Genomic DNA, 17,480 nt, shown 5'->3' with positions numbered 1-17,480 from the left:
GTTCTCAAGTGCATAATGTACTTTTGGCATTTGAGATCACTACATACCTCTAACACTGAACTACTGAAGTGAGGCGTAAGTAGTTGCCTAATGTTTGACATACTAATCAAAAAATTTAACCTCAAAGCCAATCTTGGAGTATCAATATTGTTCCTCAATCACCTAGTTTAAAAGGTCAGTGTCTTGGTTACTTTCCTCTCATTGCTGGGACAAAATACCTGACACTCAGAATTCAGGAAGGGAAGGTTTATTTAGCTCTCAGTTTGTGGAGATTTCAGTCCAAACTAGGCTGGCTCCTGGGCAGAGCAGCACATGGCAGAGGGCAGCAGTTCATGGTAATGAAATGTAGCACAAGCAGCTAGAGCAAAAAGGGAGGTGCAAGCGCAAGCCCCTTGCTCTACCTTATACTGCATGCAGGCTACTGGCCCCAGAGTGGGTACAGCACTCACACCCATAATTTGAGGACTCTAACATGAGTTAATCAAAAACTCTAGAAGCCCTAAGACTGAGGCTTTGAGGGGAGAATTAGTATGTCTTCTTAGCATATATCGGATTAAAAATAAAAGGGCAAACATTAGGATGTCTAAAAATGCATTGCTACTTTAAGCTGGACAGTAAATGCAGAATTTTCACATGGCCATAATTACCACACCCTTCCCATGGAAAAGAAAGAGACAGGAAATGATGCAAAATACAGAACCATCTGACTGGTATTTACATTCCAGCTTGTAATACAATTTCTAATTCACGTATCTAAAGAGTTAACCATTAGTCTGGATGTAAAGAATTTAAGCCCAACCAAGAAACAGGAAGCACCGGTTCCGTCATAAGTGTTTTTATTTTGGTGGCTCACATCTGCAGCTTTGTCCCCTCAATATATCCTTTCAGAGCCAGAATAGAGAAGGGAACAAAGGTACTGGGCCTGAATCCATCACTGTGATTGTGATGTGCTGAGCCACCCACAGCATCACAAGAAAATTGTTAGTTTCTTGAGGAAGAACTCCAACCCACAGAGGCAAAGCCTGGAAGTAAAAGAATGGTCTATTCAACATGATTAACTTTATTCAGTATACCAACAAAGTCCCAGCATCAAGCTAGGCATGTGTAGTTTAAAAGAAGTTCAACTACATGGCCATATTCTGACTCTCAGAGGAACTTGGTGTGCCACTAGGAGCCCAATTCCAGTGTTACAGCTTTTCCATGTCCTCTTGAGCTGATGAAGAGATTACTTCCAGAGAGCCAGGTCAGTGAGAAACAGAGAATCCCATGGAAGAAGGGGATAAGACCATCTCAAACCAAATTCATAAAACCAAAAGATACAGATTTCATACATCACTATTGCCAATTATACTGCACAAAACAAAGCCTTGCATGGGGAAATCTCCTACATATACTAAAATTTTAAGAGGAAAGGTTCAACAAATTATAACTAAAGGCCAAATCCTCCTGGTCACCATTTTGTGAAGTCTGAATATAAAATAGTCACATTCACTAGATTACACATTATCTGTGGCTGATTTTGCACTAAGGTGAAAGAAACCAATAGTTGCATAAGTAATTATACAGCTACAAAGCCTAAGAATTACCTCATACAGAAATAATTTATTGGTCCCTCAACTGGAATGGTGAATTTGCATTGCTATACAACAGTTAGAATCTAGGTAAAAATTACTGTCTCAATTCCATACTTCCTTGTTGAAGACCCCAACACTTATGCAGCTTTGGGTTGGCCAACAGACATCCCAATACTCTGCTTGGAAACACTATAGGAACAGGTCCAGGTGGCAACCCTGCAACTCTGAACAGATGCCTACTTTTCTTCTGCCCATGAGACAGATGGTTCTCAGAGAGGGGGAGAAGAATTAGTCCATCAGAGAGAATTCTCTGTGCAGCACTAATTTTGGAACTATATCCCTGATCCATCTGGCCAAGGAGGATTCCTTAGGAATACCTTCACTATTTGAGTTCCCTTAACATTCATGAAGGGAATCCTAGGTTCCAAATATCAGGTCTCTACTCTCTGTCAAAATATCAAAAGGCATTCCAACACTGCCTATGAGAAAGGAAATCTCAAATGATTTTAAGGGCAAAATATGATTATGAAGATGAAGACAAGGAGAGCTCATCTAGAGACCTGATTTCAGAAAATATGTTAACTCTCTTGGCAGTATATATTCCCTGAGATTAAGGAGGTAAAACTCTGATAGTCTTTAATATATAGAAAGTAGGAGGTGTAGCATTTACTTCCTGACCTGTGAACAACTCTTCACTAGGTATAGCCACTCTTCTCATTAACCATGATGGCTCATTTTTTAATCACACGAACTTGTGAATTCTGAAAGATACTTCCTTTTAGAAATCAATCATAAATTAGCAAATTTAATTAAACTCAGATCTGATGTTTTTCCCAATTCTATTCCTAATATTCCACTGTAGAGAATGCTAGTCCATAAATAGCAAAGAGATAAAATTAAGATTAGATGAGAGGGAAAGTTAAGTAACTAGAAGCAGAGACGTTAAGGAAAGCAACTGCTGACAGACTGTCTTCATTTAATTCCAGCCAACAGGATTTTGAAATCTGAGAAATTGGGGATTAAATCCCAGTGCTGCCATTTGCTCCCTAGTTAATCTTAGGGCTCTTATCTATGAAACAAAATAGTAACTTAGCTATTTGTGGCATTGTTGTGGGGATGACTGGAACTATGTACAAGTCACATAACAGTCTCCTGATTTATACTAAGTCCTTAATATACACTTAAAATCATAACTGAGCAAAGTTCTACTAAGAGAGTATTTGTTCTTAGAAGCAGATACAAAAGCAGACTGGAAAACAACTGAAACTGGAGTGTACTTCCAGATGATTTTATTCTCTTTAAAAAAAAAAAAAAAAAAAAAAAAAGTGAACTGGGGGAAAAAACATTAGGGAAAAATCTTTCCTGACTTTCTCTGAGTCATGTGCTTCGAACCAAAGCAAAATTCTCATCAGAAAAGATGGTTTACAGTTTACAGACACTCATCCCATTATTAAAAATACAATTCTTACTGTATAAATGTTTTTATTTCCAAAACCTTGTATGGGCTGTCTTAATAATGCCTCTTCCACTTTCACATTAAAAGGAAGAAAGACATCACCTTAAATAACTAAAGAACTCTGTAAATGATGCTATGCCTCACAGATCAACCAGGAGAGTTAAACACCCAGCATTCTTCAGGGAGCTGTGGAAGAAAGAACTCCTTGTACAAAGAAAGCGTAAGATGCTGTAATATTAGGAACATAATATCACTGACCGTAATATGCGAAAGCACTCAGCTGAAATTTTACTTTATAACTTTAAGACTATATATTTGCTTACAACGTCTAATTAAAAGTATAACATCTTTGATTCGAGATTCCTAGACACAAGTACAAAATGTAGGAAAAGTGATAATGAAAAATCATAAATCAAGCACCTACAGTTGATTTTCATGACAAACCAAAATGACAAAAGGCTTTATAAATGAAAACTAATGTTTGAATTGCATCTGGAAGCAACTAGGCAGCCAGGAAGATGACACAAGACAGCTGCCATGACTTCTAGCTGCTCTTACCCCATAAAACTCACCTCTGGGGCAACTCTCTGAAAGCAACACTAGACTACTCACTTTCCTCTCACCAGATGCTTCTCTTTTTCCAGACTCTGTGGGTTTAGGCTACATCAAGCTTACTTTTACCCATGTTGCAAGCTAATTACAAGGAACCCAGAAATGTGGGAATGAACTGGGAATATTGTAGGCTGCTTTATCAAATCTTAGCACCATCTGCTGAAAAGCTAAGATGCTTGTTTTAAAAGCTGGCTGTCAAAGAAAAGCCCACAGCACAGACAGTGGGGAAGTTCTCTTTAATAATTCCTTCTTACCTCTCTTTCCTGGACACAAGCAGCAGGGCACTGAGCCTAGGTGAGCAGTCCAAAGATGAAAGACCATCGCTGTTTACCTTCTCCTGGTCCTGTGGTCTGCAAGAGAGAACCCCGACCACCTTGGTCATCAAAGCAGAAAAGATACACTGAAGAGATCTGTGTATTTCACCAAGCAACAACAGATATTTGGGAAACTTCATAGGGATGTCATTAAACTCCTATTTATAATTAGTTGGCAAAAAAAAAAAAAAAATTACTCCTGTTTTTTTTTTTTTTTTTTTTTTTTTTTTTTTTTTTTTTTTTTTTTTTTTGCGAAACCGGGGATACTCCTGTGCTTAAGGAAGATACTATATGGTTTTACCTTGGTAAGGCAAACATCAGTATTTTGAAACTATGGGATTTGGGGATTTTAGGGTTCCTTTTGAGGGTTAGATGTTTCAAAGAGAACGTAAAATCATCCTCAGGCTTGTAGATAATGATTAATTAGGTCAACAGCCAGAGTTCCAAGGGTAGGAAAAGTAAAGGAAAACCTTGTATCATTTTATTATTTCCATGAAAAGGTGCCCTCAATCATGCCAGTTGGACAATGATGGCCATTGGATTTCATGTCCTCTCAATAAATAAAAGTAACTTTCTAGTTTCCTAAAGTAATAAAATAAATGTAGAGATTTAGGGCCTTACGAAACAATTCAGCAAGGAATAGGTAGAGCTGGTAATAAAACCAAGCTAGTTACTGTGGAAACTTAACACCCCTTGTAATGAGTGATGCTAGAAAAAACAAGGACTTTATGAGAACTCAAAAATATGCTTCAGGAGACAGCACCACACAGGTCAAGTCAAAGCAACAAGGTTGCAGGAGGCACAAACTCACGGATCTTCACTGCTGTACACAACTGCTGAGACACAACTACTCTGCCTATATGCCTTGCCTTCCATTAACTTGCTCCCCTTCTCTGTAACTGGCCACGTCACCCACTGGCTAGCCTACAGACTGGTGATCCTTGAGTTAATCAATACCAATGCTTCAATTAGCACAGGCCAGATACAAGAGCCTGGTAGCAAAGAGTGCTGAGAGCCCGGACTGCAGCAGGATTTACAGGCAGGCAAAGTGAAAGTGGCTTTCAGTCAAGGGGCTCCATGCTGCTTGTGCACTGTGGAGGGAAATTCCACATCCTAATGGTGTCCTGCCTTCCACTGCTGGCATTTACCAAGACTGCTTTCATCCCAAAGGGCACGCAGCATTATTTCTCAGGTCTCAGCAGTCTCTGTGTCGTGACTACACACATGAACAAAGATGAAAACCTTTCCTATTAACAACTGAAAACCACACTAACAATAACAGACTGCTACCTTAGAGCACGTTTTCCTTGACCTCTTCCATTCTGTGTTTGTTTCAAAGTCTTGTTTACCCGAATTAAAAGTTGCATGGTTCCTTATTTCCATTTACCAGGAGGAGCCAGGGTAATTTTTCATCACTGCACAAAGGGGTAGCTCTGAGTTTACCCTGACCATCTGTTGCCCCTCACTAGCCTGAGGGGTTCACAGCAGGACCAAGTCACACTGCCAACCCTCTCAAGCAGCCTCTCAGGGCAGGGTTGACAAGTCACTTCCCAGGCCTGGATGGAACAGACAGGAAAAACGGACCCCACACAAGACTAAACAAAGCCAGACCTGAGGGTATGACAGGTCACAACAGAAGCAAAGTGTCCCTCCAGAAAGAACTCACACTGCAACAATCACAATCAGAGCTACACATGTTCACAGTGATACTACCTTTCAACCCCAAAGGTCTTTAGGGCATATAGGTTAGAAACATTCTTGGGTTAGGCAAAGCCTGTGAATGCAGACAAAAATTAATGATGTAAACAGTAAGCTAAAACATAAGCCAAAAAATCAACAAACCTTTAATGAGCCTGATCCACTCACTGGAACAAATACTATACTTAATTTTTTAAAGGGCAAGACATTGAAAAATTTGTTTTGTAGGAAAATTAATCTAAGTCATAAATATTGAATATCTGTGGATTAGAATTTGACATTAATACATTTCCTCCATGCCAATTCTCAGAACCATCCAGCTTCCTGCTAGTCAGTTTAGAAAAAAGGACAGGAGGGTGCAGATCAGGGAGGTATGGAAATAAAGGTGTTTTTGATGTTACAACCCTAAGAAACTTACATTTCTCCAGCCTCTTTTAAATGAACTTAGTCATAAGAAAGTGTAGCAGTCAGGCCTGCAGTAAACACAACCAAGGGGAGACAGGATGACCCCAGACTCTTAACATTTATTTGCCTGGTTATATCCTGCAAGTCCTTCAAACTCGGAATTTCAGATTCTTACTTATTCAACCTGCAGATGAGTATATTAGCACCTATGCTGCCTATTCTACACTATAATAAACATAAAATTAAAATATATATTCCAAACTTGAAAACTCTAAGGCAGACAACTGGTACTTCCATCTTTAGTAGCCACAGAAACTCAAACCTATTTTATCCAGCTTTCAACAAAAAAGTTGCATGTTGACAAGGGGGTTCCAAAACCTATGTTCAAATCACAAATTTAAATTTCAGTTGTGCAAATAAATATTGGGACCAGTATCCCAATTCTTCATCTATAACAGAATACATCTCATCTTCTAGAATTGCAAAGTACCATATTCATGGTTAGGTTAGCAGTGGATATTCAGTGAAACATGGGTTTTCTTTGAATTACATGGTTCTCAGATAAAACCTCCAGAAGTGTGCGCCAGCTTTTTGAAATAGTATTGTCACATAGTACACACATACACATGCCACCCCTAAAAGGAATATAAAACCCAGATTTTCCTGGAACACATTTTTAAGAATATACTCTTACAACTTTTTCCATCCTTGTTCTAAAGGCAAGCTGTATAAACTTTATCAGTTACTGTTTATGACTAAAAGAGCTGAAAACTTAGGGCAAATGAGCAAAATCTCACGTGTCCTAACTTCACCTGAAAACAATAGTTTGCTAAGGATCACACACAAAAGGTTAGAATCTTTCCTTCTTTCTTGATGGATAAGACATTAAATACTTAATTCCAACACAGAAGATAAATAATGATCTAAATGTTATGGGGGGTGGGAAATCCACCAGCAGAAACTTATCTTTGCAGTATGTGTCAATTTTCCAGTACCACTGCTGTTTAAAACTTTCCTAACACAGTATATGAATACACTTCAATCCAAGAATTTTCATTTTGACAAATACACTTACTAAAACCCATCTAATACATCCTCACAGATTTAGCAGTCTTACAAGAGTAATACTGTTTCCTGACCATACTAACCAACAAACTGTTTACCAACCTTGAAAGTACCTACTCTGCTACAGGTAAACAGGTAAAAAGTGCCTGAAATCAAGGTAGTAGGCAGCCAACCTTGGTTTGCCTAAGAACTGTTCTAAATTCACTTAAAAAAGGGAAAAAAAGGAAAAAAAAAAATCTGGATGGCTGTGTCAGATGCTGGTTTCTGGAATGGTTTGCTGTATACTACATAGCAAGAGAAGAAATAAAAACTTAATCATAGTTCTTTGAAGGAAGTGGAGTCTCAGAAAAGCTGAGATATGCAATTTTCTTTCTTTTTTGATGGATTAAGAGAGCCAAGTATCTGGCCAACCCATTAAGCAGTTTACTAAAAATTGAACATCATTCTGTTTTATTTATCTTAATAAATATCCTCACTTTTCCTACTGATTACAAAACAGTTTTCCATCAACCTTAGTACTCTGTGGGGTTTTTCAATAACTAATGTAGAATTTGATTTTATAATTATAGAATAATAATATCCAGAATTGGGTGCAAAGAAAATTAACCTCCCATAGGCAACCATCCAAATAATATCTGGGATATCATGGTCCCAGGGACCATCCAACCAATGCTGCAAGATGTCCAGGGAAAGCATAGCTCTGCATGCATTCCAGGCTTACTAACTCAATCTCCAGCACTGGAGTCTTCATTTTAGCAAGACCTGGGGTCAGTTTTAAGTACACTAAACTTTGCAAAACACTGCCTTACCACTTATCCTCAAACTTTAATGTGCATATGGGTCAAGCGGGGATTCTGCTAAAATGTGTATTATAGTTCAGCAGGTTGAGGATACAGATAAAAATCAATGTGCATTTCTAACAAATCCCTAGGTGAATCCAAGACAGCCAGTCCCACGTACCATATTTAGCAGGATATTAGCACACGGTAGCCAATCTTCTCCCACTGTGCATCAGTAATCTGATTTGAGAGCCAACATTATGTGATATTGAAGCCCCTTGGCAATAAGTATAAATAAGCAGCCCACTACCTGAAATATTGTGCATTTTCTTTTAGAAAAACCTATACATTTCATGTTTATACACTCAATTTAGAAAGTGAGTACTATTAGAAAGTACATTTGAATATTTCTAGATGTTATTCCATATGGCACTTCACAGTTTCTAAAATCAGCCTGGTACCTATAGATCTAATCACACAAGTCAACTGCTTCTCCTTTACCTACATTCTTCACTGGTCAAAGGAAGGCATTTGTACCAAGGACCCACAGTCTTAACATATTTCTATAGCTGCAATAATATGGATAATCAACAGAAAACAAAAATAACTAACCAAAAATAAACTTTATGGGGTCCAGGAGATAGCTCAGTAGAATAAGTGCTTGCCTGAGTTCCATTCCTGGTACCACAAAAAAAAAAAAAAAAAAAAAAAAATAGTGTTATTGAGATAAAAACTTTCTACATATAGAAAGCAGTTAAGATAAACAATTATCTGGCCACCAAAAGAACAAATACTTTCTTGTTTCTAAAGGCCATAAATAAAGTTTTTCATTAAAATTCTATTCCACTGAAGCCTACATGTTCTCTGATCTCTTGGAGGTATGAACACAAAACACAAGGAATTACTAGGATTTGGTCCCCTGATATTTCAGTTACCAAATACATTCGTTTATTATTCATCTTCCTGGAAACAAAGAACTCTTCATCTTAATCAGCAGCAATGTTTTGTTTCCCAAGCCTGAGGTTTTCCTAGCTATAAAATGGGCATAGTGAGTAGCTTTCGAAATAACCATGAAAACTAACAGAACAGAGACACAATTCCCAGCCTACTGATCCTATCATGGTTGAAATTCAACAAAAGAACACCAAATGACAAGACAGCTTTAAATGATGAAAATATAATACGAATCACCATCTGCCCAAATACATCCTAGAACGCCACAGTATAATTAACATCCCAATATTTTATATGATTTTTTTTTAGGATAGATTTATTCAAGAAATAGCCCAAACCAAGGTATAAATTCTGAGGGATTTTTCTACCATAAGTAGTAAACTCAGGCAGAATTACTTTGTACCTGTCACCATAATACTTGCATCAAAAAATGAAAAGCTATAATCTTACACTTAAAATTTAAACCAAATACCATTTACTTGGGACCCTTGAGATATAGAACCAAAGACATTTCTATTTAGCTGTCTCATTCTTACTAATACACATACACCACATATGTGTGTGCATGCATACAGACACACACACAGACACACACAAATTCAGACATAGGATCAGCTTATACACTATCCAACAGGAAAGAAATAATAATAACTCAATTTCCCTGAAATTAAGTTAAAAATTTTCATGCTAAGACCTAGGCACAAAAGCAGAAAATGTAATGAAATTCAACAGTTAAGAAGACTTACACTTCCTCCTAGAACACAGACGTTCCTTTCTGGAAACCCCTTTGTAAAAACACCCAACCATTCTGAGCACTCACAACACAAAGTTGCTGTTGGAGGTACAGAAGAAACATCAAGCTGAAGCACAAAAAGCCTACTAGAAAGAATTTCCCAGTCAAAAAAGCTAAAACATTTACCTATGTCTTCTCACCAAACAAGAAAAAAAGAAATCTCCGACTCTTCCAAAAGATGCATTTTTAGCAGTAAAACCGAATAACTTCATTTAAAGGTAAAGGTCTAAGATTTCCATCATGGCTGTCCACTAGTAACCATCAACATTATTATGTCTTGTGTCTAGTTGTCCCCACAAAGCCTCAAGTAGTCATGGGGCAGCTTTCTGGAGTTTGTGACTGATTTTTGATCCAATGCTGGAATTGTGGGTGTGGGTACTGCACCCACCCTGAGGCAGCTAATCTGCATTACAATGTAGGACAGAGAGAGGCTAGCTAGCTGCCTAAGCTGCTTGCTGCTCTTCCCTCTGCTCACTGCCACTTCCATGAGTGGCTGCTCTCTGCCATGCGCCACTCTGCCTTGGAGCCAGCTGAGTATGGACTGACACTTTCACTAACTGTGAACTAAATACGCCTTTCCTTCCTTCATTTTGGGTGTTGGGTATTTTGTCTCAGAAATGAGACAAGAGTAACTGAGACAACCATATACTGTGTTGGCTAGACTGTAGGCTCTGAAGTCAGACAATGGGTTGTAGCCGAGTCACTTTAGAAATCATATACAGTCTTAAGAGAAGTTTTTTAATCTCTTACAGTCTCTTTCTTTCCCCTCTGAAACATGTTTTTAGAGAGTACCAGTCCCATGATATTAAATGACACACTGCATACAAAACATTTAGCACTGTGCCTGACCCAAAACATCCTAAGCAATGTGACTCACCTGGGAAGACTGGGGTAGGAGCAAGCAATCATCAGCTTCTTAAAACCTGAGAAGATAACCAAGAAAGATAAGAAGAAACCAGTGGGGTAAAAATACCTCAGTGTTCCTTTACTCTCTTCAGCTAAGTCTAGCTACTAAATCAAAGTAGCTGATAAAAAGCTGACTCTATAATAAAGCCTGGTCTCTCTGTAGAGCCACAAATCAGAACCCACAGGTGAGTTTGAAGCACCTCATTAATAAGTGTCAATGCAAGAACCATCATACTTAAGTTTGAAAAACAATGTGAGAGACAGAATGTTTTATAAGTACTTCAGTATTTGTTTTAGATATGGTTCAGCTGAGGCCTTATGCTTTACTTTGAAGTTAATACGGTGTTGCCCACTTGTTCATGGTTTTACTTCACGTGGTTTGTGTCACCTGCAATCAACAAGGATGAGAACAAGATTTCTAGGAAAGAGATTACGTTCCTATAAGTATTTATTCAGTATGTTATTTTAATTGTTCTACTTCATTATTAGTTACTGTTAGTCTTTAAACTATGCCTATGTACAGAAAAAACAGAATATGACCTCTGACTTAAAGATTTCATTATAGGATTTTATAATAGTGTAAAGACAAGAAACATGCAATAGAAACAGAATTTCAAAATTTGATCTTTTCCCTGGACGAGCAATATGCAATATGCTACTCTCCAACAATGCTGGGCAGCAGCAGTGGGAAGCTCCCGAGCACATAAGGACAACTTCACGAGGACAAATGCTAGCACTCAGTCATCCAGTACAATGTGTTTTAAAGCTATGATGCTCCATAAATTAGATGTACAATATACTTTCAACTTAATATTTTCAAGTCACAATGGCTCTGCCAGGATATAACCCCATTACAAGCTGAGAAACATTTTTCTATCAGAAGTTTAGCGTTACCTGTGGTTTCTAGCACCCAATAAGGGTCTTGGAAAGTATCCATAGAGAAGGAGGATCCGTTATATAGCTACCTGATCTTTAAAACCGGAGGACCACTGCCTAAAATTTCATTCTGAAGTCTTTCTCCTGGAGTTCCTTTAGATGCAGCAAAACTCCTGGCCCCGGGGCTCCTGTATTTTCACATGAGGCAGAGCACGACTGAAGTCCCCCCCAGCTCTCACTCAGATGTCTGAACTACCAGTCCATCCTTGCTCATAGTTCCTCATCCTTCTCCTCCGACTCAGTCACATCGCTGGTCAGCCCTTAACTAATTTACCCAAACTGGTATTTTCATCAATTTCAAATGTATGTATAATCTACTCTGAGCATTAAAGTAACTTTGTCTGACGGCAACATACATGAGAGCTAATGTTTTAGTGGCCTAGTATATGTTGCTTTTAAAGCAATTAAAACGTAAGAACTTGTCTCCAAGAGTTTGAAGAAATAAATCCACTAACAGTTTCTATAACAATCACTTAATCCTCTTCAGAATGGAAAAAGGAACACAATATTGCAATTTTTTAAACTTTGGGGTACAGAGAGTGGTACCAACTAAACCCACAGCCTTAGGCATGCAAGGTATGCATTCTACTAAGCTACATCCCAGGCTTGATGAAACTTTTATGAGATCAATTCAAAACATGAATCCAGCAGGATGCTACAGTATCATTTTAAAATGCATTCATCCCAAGAGAGAGAAACTACTTACTGAAAAAGTTCAGTAAAATCACTAGGTAAGTTTTTCACTTGCTAGTGTTCATACCTCCCAGATTGTATTAGTAGTGTGATTAAGAAGAACTACTCCACTCACTAGTAGATCCAAGCTGGCTAATCAAATATTGCCAGCTGGCCAATCAATTGCAATTTGAAAGGCTATTCTAAAAATATCTTTATGTAAGTGTCTAAAATCTCATCAAGGGGGCCTGGCCCTAGCTCAGGCCTTTAAGTGGCTGCTTCCACAAAGCTGTCAGCCTCAGGTTGCTGGAGTTCGAACCTCACACCTCTCCCGCTGGCCAAAAGTGCCCTGAAGGTATTCCAGCAACAACAACAAAAAAATAAATAAATAAATAAAATAAAATAAAATCTCATCAAAATGTAACGACTTCTCACTAATTTCTGCTAGCCATCAGAAAACAAACTTTCAAGGTAAACCTTAGATCACTACCTTTAATACAACTACCAAAATCCTCCAAGATTTCTAAATTATTCCCTTGCCAAAAGAGGTAACATGCTAATTCTACTCTAGCAATAAGCTCCTATAAGCTTGTCTTATACCTGAGAACAATCTCTACCAACCTTTAAAATAAAGCTTACCCATGTACGTCAGCTTGCAATGAAATACATAAAATGTGCATTTTCTCACTTGCACAAAATAAATGACTGCAGTGCATAGGAGTAAGCAGGTTGTTGGTTAGTCACCAACCCTGAGCCTGCCCACTCTTCCAGGAAATGGAGACTATACACTCAATTTCCTACCTCACGTTTTGCCATCGGTGTTAAATGAGAAAACCTATGGAAAGCATAATGTTCATCCTAAGGCAAAATGATTATTACCTGGGTACAGAGATACATACTCCTCAAAATGATGTTCTAATACAAAAGTATAGACTTTATAAAATAGTAGAACAATCCTTTCATTTGAGCTGCTGTTTCGTATGTGTCGGGCTTCAAACCAGAGCCAAGTTTCTCCAAGAAGCCACCCTAGGAAAAGACATAAATCAACAGGCACCAGGTACATCTGTGATTCCTTCTCATACCTGTACATGCAGATTTTCTTACAAAAACCCCAAGAGCAGCAAACAAGGAGTAAACACAAAAGGAAAAATTTCTGAGAAAACAGCATAATGTTTTAGAATGAATCACATTCAGGTCTGAATAGGGAGGATTCAGACAGAAAGGAGTGGTGCATACTCTTTCTGCACACAGCAGCCGCAGTCATCATGGCTTCCACAAAGCAGCAAGGTGTTTAAGTGACTGATCAACACAGCAGGCTGATGATCCCATTGTACACTTGATTTGGCTTGGGATTGTCCAATCCAATTTGCTAACACAGTAGACTCCAGAAGAATCACCCATTAAAAACAATCCAAATACAGACTCTAAATGTGCATAAGGCCTTTTGTGATCTCCATCGGAGCTTATAGTATCTAACAGCTGCAACTGTGACTGTTCTAGCTAATTGCTCTCAGCAACAAAAATAAACAATCACTCCAGGAAGGAGACTATACCCGGCAAATATTAATGAATTTTTTTAACAGTCAAATATTTCAAATCTTTGTTTAAAAGGCTTACAACTGGTGAAAGTTTCAAAGAGTAAGAACAATGTTCAGGAGGCTCAAAAGTAAGCCTTTATTATTTAATCTGCACCCACCTCACCTTCCCCACAAAAGGAAAAAGGAATGTGTGCCTTGTGTCTAGAAGAATTTAAGCAATCTGAGATATTTTAACTCGTGTATAACTTTTTAACATATGGGGGAAAAGAGTTGCACTGATTGGAGCTATTTTTAAAGTGCAGCTCTATCATAAAAATAGACATTTACTCATAAGGGTGCTTGAATAGAGAATAAGCCCAATCTACGTCTCATTGTTAAGAAAGGGGTAAAAAAAGGCTGCCGTGCTTTCTGGAGAGTCATTGAGGGTCTGCTTGTGATGTCATGGCCGGGCCCAGGTGCACTCTAACAAGCTTCTTTCATTCTCGTCAGTCCTTTTAAAAGTGCTCTTCTGCCTACTTCTCTGAGCACACGCACTAAGGAACCAGTATTCACCCAGAGCCTTGTGAGAGAGAAGATCACTGCAATCAGAGACCCAAGGGAGAGGGAAAAATCACTCACCCACAGTTGAATTCAGCATTGTTCTTTAGTTCTCATCATCCTCACTAGGGAAGTATTTTCTTTGCTAAGAAAAGAAAGAGGAGTTAACTTACTGGTGCTCTATGACATCTGCTTGTCCTCTGTCCAAAAAAGAAAAAGAAAAAGTCGCTTGGTACAGACTTCTGCCCCATCCAGATTCTGCTGCACTAATGAAGCTTACAATCCGACTGCCTACTTAAAGTGTCACAGTCACTTAGGCACCACCAGCCCATGAGGCCTAGAGAGGTCACCCAGGGTCTTTTCCTGAGAGAAAGGGAGCTGTATTAAGAAAAGATATAGAATGCCCCTTTTTTATTACTTCCTGATGTAATCTGAGCAATAATCAATATAACAGAAACTAAACTAGTTTTATTTCATATTCCTTAAGCTAAAATTCAGAATCTATTATTTTATGACTTTTTTTCCAGGGGCCAGCAAGATGGCTCAGTAGAATAAGCGTTTGACTGGCCTGAATTCAATCCCCAGTTCTGCAAAAAATAAACAAATAAATATAAATAAAAATTTCCATATGCTAAAGAACAAAATAAAAAATGGGGAGAATATTCCTTTCAAGGAAAAAAAAAAAAAGACTAAAAAAAGTGAATCTGAATGTTTATACAAAGGGTATGGATATAGCTAAGTACAGTGCTTGCCTAGATTGCACAAGGCCCTCATTTCAGTCCCCAGCATTCTCAAAAGAGATAGTATATAGAGGAGACTAGACATACAATCACAACCTTAAAAAGTAACAAAGTCAAAATATATTTAAAAATCTCTTCAGAAGATTGGCTATTATTTTTTGTAATTTTTAAATTTTCTAGTGACTGTGTTATTGGCTGAACACAGAAATATTTATAGTATTAAGTGCACCACAGTAAAATAACTATGTGCATTTACCTAAGTTCAACTGCCATATATATAGCTCCTCCAGGATTTTAGAGTTTGACTCCATGAGGACACAGTTTATGAATGTTAGTTTAGGTGGTAGTACTGTAGTAATAACAAAGGGCACAGCTCCAAGAGTGAGGAGAGTTGGGTTCAAGTGCCCGGTCTCACATTAGCAAAAGAATGGGAGAATTTGAACTATTCTGGGCCTGGTTCATCCCTCTGTAAAACAAGGTGCTGAACAAGAGCTGTGAAGTGTCTTGTATTTAAAAAAAAAAAAAAAAAAAATTAGTTTTCAGTGTAGAAAACAGCACAGTGACTGATAGGAGGTACTTGATATACATTTAATGAAAAAAACGGAAATCTTAAAAGAATAAAGCAAACAATAATGCATTTAAAAACAGAACTTGTCTGTGTGTTCCATAGACAGCTACTGAGCCATAGCATGATCACAGCTGTGTCACGGTACAGTTTCTGTCAAGACTGAGGACCACTATATGGAAAAATTGGGACGTACAAAACGTTAACCTTTCTATAGCCAGGTATGGTAGCACACACCTGTGATCCTAGCACTCAGGAGGCCAAGGCAGGAAAATCATGTCAGTTTAAGGCCAGCTTCAGATACAAAGTGAGTTCAAGGCTAACCTCAACTACACAAAAAAATTCTGTCTCAAAGATTTAAAATAATAAAAAAGAAAAGCCCTTTCTAATACTAAAGAATTTTTGGTATGAACAAAAGCATTGTCTCTTATCACTACCTACAAGTATATAAAACCTATTTTTGAGACTAGAAAAGATCTAAAATATACATGAAAAAGTGTGAGGGTTAGCCTCCAACTCTATCCTCCGTAGAATTTTACTTCAGAATCCAAGAAATAAAAGTTGTACACCTGTCAGACACCTAAGCACCTACATTTACGCATCACGACCTTCCTTTCCCGTTCAAATGGCCAGCTGCTTCATCTTTACCACCCGGGAAATGAACAGCCTACAGTCCAGACAAGGAAGCTACCTTGTCAACTGTGCTTCACTCCAAAGTCACCTTGAAGGTAGCTGTTGTTCTCATCACACCTGCAAAGAAGTCGACAGATGGGCCGGATGCTCCTGAAACAAATAGGCAGCTCTACAGAAAGGACTGTGGGGAAGATATAGCAGGCAAATCGGCATTAGAGACGGCAGGCAGCTACCAAAGTCCAAAGATTCTACAAAATAAATACACAAACCAGCAAGCTCTTTCCACTGAAGAGCTATTCAAATGGTCTTTATTTTATGTGGTAATGTGAGGGAAAGTATGACTATTACACTAACTTCCAAATTACAAAAAGATCTTAAAAAAAAAAAGAAAAAAAAAACTGTCTAATCAAAACCTTATTTTAGAGGTAAATGTATTTGAGAAACAAATGGATTTTATGATTTTTCCCTCAACTTTGATGAAAGGGATGGTTGAGAGATATGGGCAAGAAAAATGTAAAATAAACAGGATACCCAAGAGAAAAATGAGCCAGGTATTATGGCACTGGAGAGAGTAGAAGGGCTGAGAAAGGATCCAATAACTTAGCTCATTGAGTATGAAAGGTCTAGAGCAGTGGTGGAGAATCTATGGCACATGTGCTGCAGCAGGCTATTTGATTTCATCAGAAGCTCTAAAAGATTCACTATCACTGGTCTGTAGTTGGAGAAATAGATCAGACCAACGTTGCATTACCAGGAAGATTTTGGTTCTGTTTGATCTTTCTGCACGGACTATACAACATGCTTCAAATAAACACCTCTTTTTAAAAAAAAGGCAACATCCTTGTTACTGAGCTCTGCTCAACTCCCCAAATCACATACTATCACCATCATGCCAAATATTTTCATTGTAGAATAGAAATAGGGAAGAGAATAAGATAAAGTTCCCATGCTTATGTACTTTGCATTTATGTCTAAGTTTTAACTACTCATGTTCACAAAAACATTTATAAAACATATAGATGTACATTGTACACAATGTAAAAATTTATGAATTGCTCCAAAATAGGCTTACCTGTGTTTGATCACTGGAATCTGTGCTTGTATTCTTGCTCCCAATTCCTTCTAAATCAGTTACTCTTAATAATTAATTCATTTAACTACCACTTCTGCATGTATGGCTTATCATTCTTATCTCACTAATTCTCAACACCCTGCCACATGTATTGAATCAAAGGTTTTTTTTTTTTTTTTTTTTTTTTTTTTTTTGTGAAAAGCAATTATATTCTGTCCACAATAGTCACCT

At 37.9% G+C, this 17,480-nt stretch overlaps 1 long non-coding RNA gene across 1 annotated transcript in view; it reads right to left on the bottom strand.

Annotated features, from left to right (window-relative positions):
- Positions 1-16,318, bottom strand: part of LOC111818673 — a 36,409-nt gene extending 20,091 nt beyond the window's left edge. The window contains exons 1-4 of the long non-coding RNA XR_002822599.1: positions 16,236-16,318; positions 14,321-14,384; positions 10,528-10,573; positions 3,897-3,992 (exon numbers count right to left, since the gene is read on the bottom strand). This is a non-coding gene — a long non-coding RNA (uncharacterized LOC111818673). The remainder of the gene's footprint in view (positions 1-3,896; positions 3,993-10,527; positions 10,574-14,320; positions 14,385-16,235) is intronic.
- Between the last annotated feature and the right edge of the window lie 1,162 nt (positions 16,319-17,480).

Source organism: Octodon degus, unplaced genomic scaffold (genome assembly GCF_000260255.1).
Source record: "Octodon degus isolate 3935 unplaced genomic scaffold, OctDeg1.0 scaffold00099, whole genome shotgun sequence".
In the NCBI taxonomy this organism is placed as follows: Eukaryota; Metazoa; Chordata; class Mammalia; order Rodentia; family Octodontidae; genus Octodon; species Octodon degus.
This window is presented reverse-complemented; position numbering and strand designations above follow the sequence as displayed.